This window comes from Globicephala melas, chromosome 16 (assembly GCF_963455315.2).
Source record: "Globicephala melas chromosome 16, mGloMel1.2, whole genome shotgun sequence".
In the NCBI taxonomy this organism is placed as follows: domain Eukaryota; kingdom Metazoa; phylum Chordata; class Mammalia; order Artiodactyla; family Delphinidae; genus Globicephala; species Globicephala melas.
The window spans coordinates 65,964,052-65,978,668 of NC_083329.1; the positions used below are offsets into that span (position 1 = coordinate 65,964,052).

Here is a 14,617-nt window from a genome sequence, read left to right on the forward strand (position 1 = left end):
TGACAGTAGTTTTGTCAGAGGCAATGAACACATGGGAGGCAAATCCTTATCCAGCGTGAATGTTTATTCCAATAAGAACAAACCTCTGCCTCTTCCATGATTAAGGGGTCCAAAGTAACCAAGCTGTCACCAGCTAGCTGGCTGGTCACCCTGGAGAATGGTCTCATATGGGGGACTCAGTGCTGGTCTCTGCTGCAGGCAGATTGGGCATGAGAAGTGGCTGGAGTTGGCATGGAGTTGGACTCCCACGTAGCTGAGCTGAGGCGCAACCTCCATCCCTGCCACCGTAGTCACTGTGTTCATGGAGCCCATTGGGTGATGACAAGGGTGGCTGGGGAAAGAATCTGACTGTTACTGCAGAATGAGCCATCCTATCTCCTTGATTATTAAAATCCTACTCTGCTGAGGTCATCCTTTGGTGAGCATTCACGTGGGAAACAAATATCTTCATGTTTTTTGTCCACTCAAAGAGGTCTACCCACAAACCTCTTCCCCAGATTTCTTTCTCACCAATTTTCCAAGAATGGTCCTTCCAAGTCTCTGACCTTCTAGCCAAACCATTGCAGATAGTCCATGAATCAGTATATAATTACATGCCTGGCCATTTATCCTTTCAGGCAAAATGAATAACCAGGTGCACTGCTTGATATTCTGCCCATTGAGAGAAATTCCCTTCACCACTGTCCTTCAGGGGTATCCCAGAGAGGGGCTGTAGTGCTGTGGCTGTCCACTTTCAGGTGCCTTCATATAATGCAGAGTCATCTGTAAACCAGGCCTGACTTTTCTCTTCCTTTATCAATTAATTCTAGAGAACTCCCCATGAGGCCATAGGTGCAGGCTGGGAAAGACAGATAGTATGGCAGGAGGGAAGATCATGGACATTTGGGCCAAGTCTTCATGTAGCTTACTTGTGCCTTCAGTGCCTATTTGGGACTGATCTTATAATTATTATTTACATTTGATAATGGAATTCTGCTTTGCATGCCCACCTTTATAGCTTGATGAGTCAGAAAACATGAGGGACTGCTCAGGTGACATGATAATTTGGTGGCCCATGGTTAAGCATTCAGTCTCTACTAAGGCCCATTAGCACCCCAAACACTGTTTTTCAGAAGACTAATTATTATCCACGGAGGATGGCAAGGCTTTGGTCCACAGTCCTGAGGGCATACACTGTGATTCATTTATAGGAGCCAACCAAAGACTCCAAACAGTATCCCTGTCTGCCACTGCCACTTCAAACACCATTGGATCTGCTGGGTCATATGACCCAAGTGACAGAGCATCTTGCGTGGCGGTCAGACCTCTTCCAGAGCCTTTTCTTGTTCTGCGCTCCTTTCAAAACGAGCAGCTTTTTAGGTTACTTAGTAACTGGTTAGGAGTAATGAGAATTGTGTTGCCTCCAAAATCCAAAGAATTCCACTAGGTACTACTGTGCCTCTTTTTCTGAAGGGGCCAGATGCAACAACTTATTCTTTGCCTTACAAGGGATATATCAACATGCTCCACACACAGTTGGACCCTTAGAAATTTTACTAAGGTAAAGACTCCTGAATTTGTTGACTTTATTTCTTACCCTCTGACACCTAAATCTTACCAGTAATTCTAGAATATTTGCTACTTCTTCCTCACTGGTTCTAATCAGCATGATGTCATCAATGTAATGGACCAGTGTGATACCTTGTAGCGGGAAAGGTGAATAAGATCCCTGTGAAATAAATTATGACATAGATCTGGAACGTTGATACATCCCTAAGGTAGGGCAATGCAGGTATACTGATAGCCTTGCTATCTGAAAGCAAACTGCTTGTTGTGGTCTTTACTAACAAGTATTAAGAAAAAAACCATTTTTCAAATCAAAAACTGCATGCTAGGTACCAGGAGATGTATTAATTGCTCAAGCAATGAAACCACCTCTGATATAGCTGCTGCATTTGGAGTCGCCTCCTGGTTAAGCTTACTATAATCCATCATCCTTCTCCAAGATTCACCTATCTTCTGCAAAGGCCAAATAGGAGAGTTGAATAGGGATGTGGTGGGAGTCACCATCCCTGCATCCTTCAAGTTCTTGATGGGGACACTAATTTCTGCAATGCCTCCAGGAATATGGTATCAATATATTGCAGTTCTAGTAGCTTCCACTTGGCCTTTCTCACCATAATAACCCTCACTCCACAGGTCAGGGAATCAGTGTGAGGATTATGCCAGTTGCTAAGTATATCTATTCCAATTATGCATTCTGGAACTGGAGAAATAACCATAGGATGGATTCAGGGACCCACTGAGACTGGGACCCACTGGGGCTGGGACCCACTGTCAGATGGACCTGAGCTAAAACTCCATTGTTCACCTGACGTCCATAAGCCTCTATGCTGAGTGGTGGACCATAATGATGCTTTGGGTCTTCTGAAATTAGTGTCAGTACAGAGCCAGTGCCCAGTAGTCCCTGAGAAGTCTGATTATTTCCTCTTCCATCATACACAGTCGCCTGGTGTGATGGTTAATGTTATGGGTCAGTTTGACTGAGCTAAGGGATGCTAACGTAGCTGGTAAAATATTTTTTTCTGAATGTGTTTGTGAGGTTGTTTCTGGAAGAGATTAGCATTTGAATTGTTGAACTGAATAAAGCAAATTGTTCTCCTCAATGTGGGTGGGCATCATCCAATTTGTTGAAAGCCTGAATAGAACAAAAAGGTGGAGAAAGGGCAAATTTGATCTCTCTGAGCTGGGACAGCCATCTACTCCTGCCTTTGGACGTTGGCCCACCTTCATCAGTGTCTTCCCACACATCACCATTCCTTCCCAATGAATGCCCTCACTTATTAGTAGACACGCTGTGAGGCTGGGAATTCAGTTTGCATTGTTAGCTACTAACAGGATGAGATTCTGAGTTCGGTTTTTAGCAATTTCAGCCCTGCGGCTACAGGAGAAAAGGGTCACTTTCAGGGCAGACATAGAAGCTTTTAGATTATTTTTGTGTTATTTGAGCTGAGAATCTCAATCCCTGAGCTCATCTTTTGTTTTTCCCCATTTTGTCCATTAACATTAGGCGTAACCCACCAATCTCATTACACCCATTTGTTTGACAAAAATGTTCTAAAGTATCATAAACACTATCACTCAACCCTTTCTTCTTACAAGTGTTTGATTAGGAGTATCCATTAGTAATATTTTGTGTAACTCTATTGCCAGATCATGCCATGGGCTATCAATGTTTTTTTTTTTTTTGCTTTTTTTTTTTTTTTGTGGTACGTGGGCCCCTCTCACGGTTGTGACCTCTCCCATTGCGGAGCACACGCTCTGTTCGTGCAGGCTCAGTGGCCATGGCTCACAGGCCCAGCCGCTCCGCAGCATGTGGGATCCTCTCGGACCGGGGCACAAACCCGTATCCCCTGCATCGGCAGGCGGACTCTCAACTACTGCGCCACCAGGGAAACCCCTATCAATGCTTTTTTAATACTGAAAATAGAGTCATTAGTATCTTTAAATCTAATCAAATTAGAGACAATTGCAGAAACCAATTCAAAAGCAATTCAGAAAATTTATTGAGATTGCATTCTCTAGAACCATTCTTGATACCAACACCTGTATGAGTTTTCCAGAGAAACAGAACAAATACTATATATATATATAAGACTTTATATATATATATATAAAAATACTAAATATATATATAAATACTATGTATACTATAAAGACTTGGCTCACACCATTATGGAAGCTGGCATTCCAAAATCTACAATGTGGCCCAGCAGGCTGGAGACCCTGCAGAGCCAATCACCCAGCTCTAGTCTGAAGACTGGCAGGCTAAAGACTCAGGAGAGCTGATGGTACAGATGAATTCTGAAGGCAGTATGCTGGACAATGCCTTCTTGCTCTGGGACACCATTCTTTGTGTTCTGTCCAAGTCTTCAACTAATTGTATGAAGCCCACCAGCATTATGGGGGGATGGTCAGCTTTAGTCATTGTTCACCAGCTTAAGTGTTAATCTCATCCCCAAACAATCCCCAACTTGACACATGCAATTATTCATCACAATTTCTGGATTTTGAAACTTATAGAAAGCATCTCATAGCTAAAAATCATGCCAATTTCAATTGGATTTTTAAATCTGGTTCTTTCAACTTCTAACACTTGTCTCTTTGGCTAGTGAAATGGTCTTTTTACACTCTTGAATAAAAAATTTTTCTTAGGAACATATTTAGTAGCAAAAAGTACCTGAGATTACTACTGGTAATGATGTAATAGTTTTGTGAGTGTGTGTGTGTGTGTGTGTGTGTGCATGCCTATGTGCATGATTAAGAGCAATTTAGTAAATGTATGGGCATGCAAATGCAGATACATTAAGCTGACACATTTGTGGAGAAAGGTTTCTAACTATAGGGGACAATATTTTATTTTTCCTCCTTCAAGGGCACCTCCTTCTGAATTCACTACTTGAAAGTTGATATTGCTCAGCATCTTGTTCACACTGTACATGCCCAGAGTGTAATTGACCCTTCATTCATTCAGAAATGTCTAAATATCTACTATATGTTGGGTACTGAGTACAAGCTGGGCATAAAATGCTCCCCCCCAAAATGACTTCATAGACCTTTTGCAATAGAAAATGATACAGGAATAAATCAAATGTTCGTACAAGTAAATTACAGTTGGTTCTATAAAAGAAAGGAAGGGCTTCCCTGGTGGCGCAGTGGTTGAGAGTCCGCCTGCCAATGCAAGGGACACGGGTTCGTGCCCTGGTCCGGGAGGATCCCACATGCCGCGGAGCGGCTAGGCCCGTGAGCCATGGCCGCTGAGCCTGCGCGTTCGGAGCCTGTGCTCCGGAACGGGAGAGGCCACAACAGTGAGAGGCCCGCGTACCGCAAAAAAGAAAAAAGAAAGGAATATGATGCCTTAAGAGAATATAAAAGAATTGTACCTAGGCTGGAGAAATTAGGGATGATCTACTGAACAGATATTTTGTATAAGCTAAAATACAAATGTATTCAATAGTATAGAATTAACTTAGATAAAGGTTAGAGGAGTACAGAAGAATATCTCAGCAGTAGAGTAGCATGTGTAATGCCACTGTATCATTCGGGTGCATTATAATCATATTTTTAATTTTACTATTATTATTATATTGCTACTACTGCCCTTTCTACCTCAACTGTTGCTACTACTAGCTAAATGCTTATGATTTCTGATTTTAACTCTAACCCATATCAAAATCTTGAGCTTTTCCAACATCCTATGTAGTAGATACTTCCACCTGGAAGAAATAACCCAGGCAGGGACAGGACTAATTTAGCCTTCCACAGGGAAGTTTTACAGAATTACATGGGAGGTGATCTGAGGAATTCTTGAGATGATGTATAGATGCAGTTGTGACTTTTTATATGATATGTGCCTAGACAGTTTCATGGCATGGGTACTAATATTCTGAGAATGTTTCATATTCAGTGTGCCCCAAGTCACACTTTTATTACTGTAAAGCTATGTGGGGCAATAAGCAGAGAATGGATTTCGGAATCAGAGTTCCTTGATACGTTTAACCTTGGGTGAGTTATTTAACCTCTCTGAGCCTCAGTTTCTTCTTTGTATAAAATGGGCATTGGAATATCTGCTTCAAGGGAATCATTTAAGAAACAAAGTAGGTAATTGACAAACACCACCTAGCAGCATAGCACCTGGCACAAAGTAGGCACATAATAAAAGTTAGTTCCTTTGCGTATCCTTCGATTTGACTGCTGGAATAAATTAACTAATCTTTCAAAGAAGAGTTCATGTCTTTTCTTATCTCTGTGGTCACTTCAAATGTATTCTCTCCAGTACTGTGTAAATCTTTTTTTAATATCATTTATATTGTGTTATTGGTACCTACTTTCCATCTGCTTCCCAATTATTCAGGAAGTGTCTCAAATGCAGAAATTAATCTTGTTACCTCAGTAACTAGTCCCATATTTGTCACCTAATAAATCCTCATTAATTGTTAAATTGGACTAAACTGCTTTCACTCACATCCTATGTTTGACTAAAATCTAGATGTTAACACAGTGAAGCTCTGATATCCATGTTTTAACTTATCTTTCAATCTTTTAATTAATTTCAATAATTTCTAGGCTCCTTTCTTGCTTTCCAAAACTTCTGTTTAAAATTGTGTCTGTTACTACATTCTCTTTGCCGCTTTCCAAGATGGTTTCCAATGATCCTCGCTCCAGGCATTTAAGCCCTTGTGCATTTTCCTGGCACACTGAATCTGGGCTTTCCCTGTGACTCATCTGACACAGAATGATCTGGAAGCAGTGGTGTGTAACTCTGGTGTCTCAGTTTTAAGAGATCTGAGCTTTCACTTTGTCCTGTTGGAACACACTTTCTTGAAACTTGGTCATCATAGTGTGTAGGGAAGCCCGAGTGGTCATGTGGAAAGGCACCCATGAAGGTGAACTGAGCTGCAGCTGACCTCCCAGCTGTTGACCACCACCAACTGGCCGATATGTGTTAACACCAGCCTTCCTAGCAGCAGTCAACTCACAGAATTGTGAGAAGAAATTATCGTAGTAGACCACTAAGTTTGGGGATAGTTTGTTATACAGCAATAAATAATCAAAATACTGAACCATGCAGTGATCATGATAGTCTTTCATAACACCCTTTCAAAATGAGAATGGCAGGGACCATAGCAGCCATACAATTTCATTACCCATCTGAGATCTTATTTACTATCAGGTGGCAATTTAGCCTCTACTTAAGCTGCAAATACGTCAATAAACTCACCACTTGTTAAACCAGTTGATTCATCTTTTAGATAATGCTATTTGAGTACACTTAATTTCATTTGTAAAAATCTCTTTCCTGTCCTTACTCATTAGTTCCATCTCTCTCTACAGTCCACTATCATAAACCTTTCTAACACCTGTCACTAAACACATGAAATCTTCATTATCTTGTGGCTTGGTTAGTAGATCCTCTCTACCTCAAGTCTTTAACCTCAGAATATGCTCTAGTCTATGTACCTCTTAAAACAGACAGCAGTTCTCTTGGAGTAGCCTATTGTGTGCTGGATCTCTTACTTAGAGGTATTAAGTGCATTTGTATGGCACTTTCTACTCTTCAAAATGTCCCCACATCATATAAACTCACATGATTCTCATGCCAGTTCCCGGAAGTAGGGTTGAGCACTTCTTCATATCCTTTTAATGAAAGGTAAACTTAGACCGAGAAAAATTAGGAAACACTACCAGACTATTAGAAATTTCTGAGTCCCAGGCTACTGTTTTGTTTTGTTTTGTTTTGTTTTGAGTTGTTTTGACTATTTTTCCATCTCTTTTCCCTCAAGTGTAAAGAGAGGGTGGTGAAGAGATACTCTTCCTCAGTTGTACCCTCAAGCAGAAATGATTATATTTCATATAAGCGACAGGTGAAAGATTAACTAAAGTCATTACACTACAAGATTTGTCCAGCCTTGCTGAAGGTGAGACTAATACTATGTATATCCCAGAACCTTTGGTCATCTGTCTTCTCAGGCAGCAGAGCATCTGCCTAAAAGCATGGACCAACAAATGTTCAAAATAAATTCTTTCTCAGAATGAAAAAAATCACTCTACTTGTCTTCATGGAATTATCCTCTGTGGGTCCCCATTCAATAAATAGAATAAGATGTTCAAGGTATATTTCTTTTCTAGCTTCATTAGATGATTTGCTGTGATAGCATTTTAGGGGAACCAAATTATTGCATATTAATCATGATTTTTGAAGAGGTAAAGAAGCTATCTTCCACTTTCATACCTAAATATTTCCTGGGCATATGTATAAATATTGAAATTATAAAAATTGATAAAGGAAAACCTATCTTATAAGTGTGGATGTAAGTATAAATGCATGTGCAAGTGTGTATATCTGCGTGGGTGGGTGTGTAAGTAGGTTCAATCCAAGATAGTAATGTATATATGATTAAATAAGATATTTGAATGCTTATTTAGGTTTCTAAATTAACCTATATTTTCAAATTTTAGTTCTTCTTAAAGTAATATTTCATAATGGATGTTGATATTTGTAGATGCATATTCTTATCATGTAAGGACTGAAAATAATATTTTAGGAGAATTTTGAGGAGAAAATTGATAGAATCTTACTTATATTTTGGAAAACTTGTCAAGATAAATATGAAAACTAATTTTTTCTTACATAGAGAAATCTGTGTAAAGCTCTCTTGAACCATCACTCTGTATACCTAATTACCTTTCTTTACATTTGGAGACAACGTATTTTATTGTGATCATCATTTTTCACATCCTTATAGAGATTTCTTTGATTTTTCTATCACTTCATATTACTTCGAGATAATCTCTTTCTGGAATTTCATGTATTTTCTTTAATTGGAACATATGGCCAGCTTTACATCTGTCAGTCTTTGATTACGGCTAGGAAATCACTACTTTCAGCATGCCTCATTATCCCAAGCCAGCTCCCAATTGTACTGTCATTAGTTTCAGCTCTCCTCAATCTTTAATCAATTTCCTTTTAAAAAAAAAGACAAGATTTAACACAGTATTCAAATGATAACACAAATGATCTGTGGTAAAGAGTTTTGTGTCCCTGCCAAACTGAATTTATATTATATGGGAAAATGTGTGTTTATTAACTGATATATAATGCCCTCCTTCATTTAAGAAAAATTTAGTGGTGTTAGTGTTCGTATGTGGAATAGAGCTTGTTTAAATTCAGGGGCCTTTTACAGCAATTTTGGGACTCTTTCTATGTTGCTTTCAAACAGTACCGGACATTATTTTTGATTTATCAGATAAGTATACTGATATCTGAGTTGTTAGATATGATGCTTAAGAGCATACAACCAGTAACAAAGTTTAGAGTCATGGCAAAATCTGATGCCAAAAATCCCTGTTTGTTTTTCTACATCTTCCATTCTATTGATAACTAGATGTCAGGAGTTCTAAGTTCTACCGCTTTTTATTCTGTTAACTAACTGTCAACTCTTAACTGATTACGTGATCACAAGTTAAGACACTTAGCTTCAGTTTCCTTATGTGCAAATGCAGTGTTGTAGATGAGAAAATCGGGATTTTACAGAAGTCTCTTGGGTGATACAGCCTTTAGTCATGGTTCTCAACCATCCACTTCTGTTCCAACCACATTTATCAATTCTATTTCTTAGGGTCCAGCGATCTATTATGTTTGAAGAAATAATTCCACTGCCATTAAAAAATCCGTTGGTGATCCATTTTTGCATTCACTAATCATGCCCACTCTCCAAGGCTCAGCTACTTGTTAACTCAGTGAAACTTTTCTGATTGTCCCTCTTAGAGGCAGACAAGTTATTACTCTCAAATTGCCATGATCCTGCTAGCAATTTAGAACATTTTGATTAAGATGTAGATACTCTTTAAAGATACATTTTACCTAATTTTTATCAGCCATAGCATTGACAACCCATAAATATTACTTGAATGAACAAATGAGTGAAAAGTCACAAACGTCTGTCACAGCTCTGAAACCTCAAATATATTTGTCTAAAGCTCAAGCTAGCAATTGTTGTTCATCAGAACAAAATACATTAGGCTTGCAAGTAAATGTTTTTTAAAACATGTAATTACATATTTCTTAGTATTCAGATTTAAACTATACGATTCAGAAAATCATAACCTTAGAAAAGTTGAAAAAAATTATGTCAGGCTTTAATTTTCATCTTTAACCCATGCTTCTATTGGATGAAAAGTAAAATTAAATAACAGGAAATGAATCAATCTATTTTAATAGTCTCATCATAAACCACATTGAGTTTCATATATGACATGTATCACAAAATTTTCTTCAGATTAATCAAATTTTATCACAGCTCGTTCACTCTGTCTCTCAATGAATATGTATTTGTATAGATTTCTGCATCTCTGTGTAAGTATATATGTGTGTGTGTATGTGTGAAAATATATACATGCATGTACATATGTTCATGTGTGTGAACGTGTGTGTGAGTGCACAAAATATTTATGTGGCAGGGCCACAGAACTATTTTTTTATAAGGCATGAAAGAAGTCAGGTGGCCAAATTTATCGTTTATTTGAATATATATATATATATATGATATATTCTAGGTTTTTCTATGTGAATAGATATTCCTTTCTGATCCTTCATTCTCAATAACTGTACTACTAATAGCCATCAATGCTGGCTATGGAGAGGTCATTATCTCTTCTATACAGTATTTCACCTGACCAAAAATGTCCCCAATGAAGTTCTCAGAGGTTCTATACAAAAGTGTTAAGGAAGTTGTTTTAACATCTTAGAAAGTCCAGCTGTGTGTGGGGAGTGGGAGTGGGCATCAGCTGATGGTGTTTGATTCATGGTTTCAGGGTCACACCCTCATGTCTCATCCTCTTTCCTTTCACCTTCACCTATTGCTTACCATTTCCCTCAACTTCACCCACTATTCTATTTCTTTGTTCTCTCTTTCCTGGGTCCCACCCACTTTCCTTATAAAAGTAATCCATTTATAGATCCTTTTTACAACTCACACATTAGACAAGCATAGACTTCTTATGTGTTACTCTTTTTTCTTTTCTACCAAATTTTATCTGACTTGTTAGAGGGGAGAGTTCTGAGCTGTAGGTGTCTAGAGTATATGAGAGCTGGTCCCATGTTGGTAGGTGCATTGTGAATGGCTTCCACTCTGATCTCAAATAGCATTATTAAGATATCTGAAATTCAGAACACCTCACAACAAGAGCTTTATTTTGTTTCTGGGGACTGTGTCTCTATATAAGAAATCTATATGAATTCAACTAATTCTTATTGAACTCTTACTATGTACCAGATACTGTGTTAAGTCCTGAAGACAGTATTGTGAACAAAAATGCATTTGGATGCCCTTAGGAGGTTATAAATGAGAAATCCATAGATTAATAAAATAATCTCAAAATGTTTGTTAAATTGCTACTAGTATAATTATTATGAAGAGAAATATATAGTAAGAGAGCAGGTAAGGTGGAGTTTAATTGCATGAAAGATGGCAGAGAAAGTTTCTCTAAGGAAGAACAGATTAAGCTGGAGCCTATTCATGCAATAGATTTTATTCCTCTTGGTATACAGTGTCTAAGCATTGTCTAGGCTAGGGGGAAGAAATAAATTTCCAGACAGATAAAACACTGCTTTGGCAAGAATGAGCATGAACATAGTACAGGGTCGCTAGAAAGCCAATGCAGTTAGAGAAGAAGGCAAAGTGCATGGTACGACGTAATGATGCAGAGGAAATGGGGTGCCAGCCATGAGGAGGCTGTAGATTATATCAAGGACTTTTGTCTGGTGATAGAGCAGCCTTCAAACATTTAAACTAGAGTGGGCCTGGAGGAGATTTGCATTTCACAAGATAACTCCAGTTCCATGCGGAAATTAGAAAAGTGCAAGGTTATTGGGAAGAAGAAATTGGAAGTCAAGGAGACTAACTGAAGATGTTTAAATGGGAAAATGACATGTTTAAAGGTCTTGTTCAAGTTTATATCAGTGTGGAATTTTCTCCCTTTTATTTATGATTTCTAAAAATCAAATCTGATGGGAACGTTGGCTAATTAAAATTCTGGGCAAGTCAGGTATCAGTTAATTGAGTTTTTACTGTACTTGCACCATCAATTTTCAATGCTTTTAATGAAATAGAATGTGTTCTCTTTGGAATTTAAATGTGTCTATTGTATTTCAGACTGTAATCATCTTCAATTTCTCCTACAGATTGCCATCTGTAAAACTTCTGTAAATGTTATTCTAAAAATAACCAATAATCTGTGATCATTTGTTATTTTTTCCCAGTGGAGGCCTTGGCCCATTTTTCTTTTTATAAATAAGGAAATGGAACCAAGGGGGAAAAAAACAAACAAACAGAGAACCAAATCCCTCCTCTCAGCGAATGATAGGGCACTATGAGCAATAGTATATTCTGTGATTTTCTACAAGGCAATAGTTAGCTGTGGAATTCAAATTAAAAATGAGATGATGAAATAGATATTTATAGTTTTTTTATTTAGCTGCACAATTTAAAATTTCTGACTCTCTGTCTCTCTGTCCCTCCCTCTCCACACACACACAGAGAGAGAGAGAGAGAGAGAGAGAGAGAAACACACAGAAACACATATCTTGTCGGTTTCTGTTGGTTCTGGGTTTTTTTGGTAAACCTCAACTAACACAAAGACCATAAAAGGTCAACTAACACAAAGACCATGAAAGTTCTTAGTTGACACACTTCTTATTCCAGTGTTTTGTCTGATTAGCTTCTTCTTTTGCTTTGAAATATATTTTAGTTTAGTTGATAAATTATGTGAAGAAGCATGGCATATGAGAAATGTATCAATGAGGTGGAATATTTCAGACTGGACACTGGATTGGGAGAATGGGGATGGTAGCTGTAAGGGAGATAAATGGATTTTGCTTAAGCCTTTGAGTATATGCTTGTGTTTCCCACCAAAATGAGAAATAGAATAGCAGGAGAAAGATTAGAATTAATCTGAGGAATTTTAATATGAGTGTGCATCTTCTAGTGTAGGTGTCTAACAGGTAATAGGTAAATGGGAGAAATCACATGTGAAACAGATTTGGCTATCATTAGGATATAATTGATAATTAAATCCAAATGGAATTCAGTGAATCCATCCATGGAGAACATATGGAATGAGAATAAGGGGTAAAGGACAAGACTTATGGGAAATGCCAACATTTAAATATACATGGAGTCAGAGAAATCTTAAAGTGCTTGTCAAGTTTCCAGAAAGACAGGAGAAAACCAGAAGTGAATTTTGTCTTATAAACCTGGAAAGGCGAGCACTTCATTAAATGGGAAGACTTTCAAACTTTCAATAGTTTCAGTCAAGCAGTAGAAATGTAAGCCATATTTAACTGTGTTGTCCCATAAAGAAAGAATTATGTTTACAGAAGGGATGTAGGCTGACATTACTTGAAAATCTAGGATGCTTAACTGTAAGGTTTGCCTGTGACTGAGGGATTTCTCAGGGTGCAGGACTTCCAGTGTTAAAATCAGAACAGTTCCAGGCAGACAGTGATGGTTCATCACCCTACAATGGAATTGTCTTTGCATGAATGTGAAAGGGACTACTTTTGAGGCAGTAGGAATAATCAGAAAAAAGCTGAAATTTCCATTCTCCTTCCCTTCCCCCGTCATCTCTGATCTTTCTGTATATACTTAATGAATGAATGAATCTTCTTTACTCACTCCAAAGGTTTGTAAGGACCCTGGTACACTTAGAGGAGAGAAAGATTTTATTTAAGGCAAGGGGTAGAGAACATTCAGTGAATATGCTGATGTCATGTAATTGTGTGTTGTTTTGCTTTGTTTTCAACAGTGCACTGGTGTTCCAGATGGCATAGTGTAATGGGTTGGCAAGGAAGCCTAGAGTGAGAAATTAAATCAGAAGGGAAGAAATACATAGCAGCAAAGGGGTGAGAGAGGAGTAGAGACAGATGACAGGAGTGACTTGCATTTAGGGGACAATATAGGATGACAGATCTGAGGGATATTATACTATTTGCTTTGGTTAAACTATGTATCTGAATTGTCGTGTAATGATAATTACGTCAACCAAGGAAGAGAAACGAGTGGTACTAATGAAAAATGAATTATATTTTCTCTTTCAAATATTGTGGCTTTGCTTAGAGTTTCAAATAGAGCATTTGTTAAAAGATAGCAAAACAAATATTACTCTCCAACAAACGAGCAGTGAGAGCAAACAACAAAAAGAGGCAACTCTATTTCCTCTCTGAGCAAAGCTCAATTTTGGCCTGGGATTTGACCTCAGTACAATTCATCATCCAGAAAAATGTTAGACCCAGACCAGAATATAAGGATTCGTGCTTGTACACCTCATCACTTAGAATTTTTCAGGCTGTAGAAACATAATCAACCTAATATAATTAGGGAGACATGATAAGGATGCATGAGGAAATAAAGAAAACAGGAAACTCTATCAATGACTGTGCAGTCATGTCACATAGAAATTGAAATGGCATTCTGTGATAAAATCTAAATCTAATGAATCACCATTATGGTGACTTTGGTCACTTTCTGTTCCACTTACGGCTCTTTTCTATACCATTGTAACCATTATAACACTTCTATTTAATATGGGTTCTGCTTGCTACCATCTCATTTTATGTCATTATTCTATATCATTCCACTGTCTACTGAGTTTCTCTGTATTTCTCAAACGCTCACCAAAAAGGCTGATATGTAACCAGTGTAAGGAGTTCCTTTATGGCAGAGGTTTTTAATCACACTGCTTCATAACTACAGAAAAATCTAGATGCCTACCTCAGGTCCAAGGAGGTATATCGAGCGAAGCAGAATGTGGCAGGGTGATAAGGTTCAAACTGTGAAGAACTGTAGTTTAAAAAAGAGTTCAAAACTATAGTTCAAAAAAAAAGTCTATCGTAAGAGTGCTTTAGGTCTGACTCTTGCCTCAGGAGACGGCATCTGTAGTACGTTTCCCTTAGATACACGCACTTTAGTGAAGAGCCTGATGTGAGAGGAAAGGATGGAATTCATCTGAGATTTAAGCCTCAGACAAGTTTAGTCCAAATTCAGTAGGTCTACGTTAACAAGTTATCAAGTTGCTATGG

The 14,617-nt window shown here is 38.1% G+C and overlaps 1 pseudogene; it reads right to left on the reverse strand.

Moving 5' to 3' along the window:
* Positions 1 to 1,116: 1,116 nt before the first annotated feature.
* The window catches only part of LOC115856275 (mesoderm-specific transcript homolog protein-like), an 85,937-nt pseudogene continuing 72,436 nt past the window's right edge, over positions 1,117 to 14,617 (reverse strand).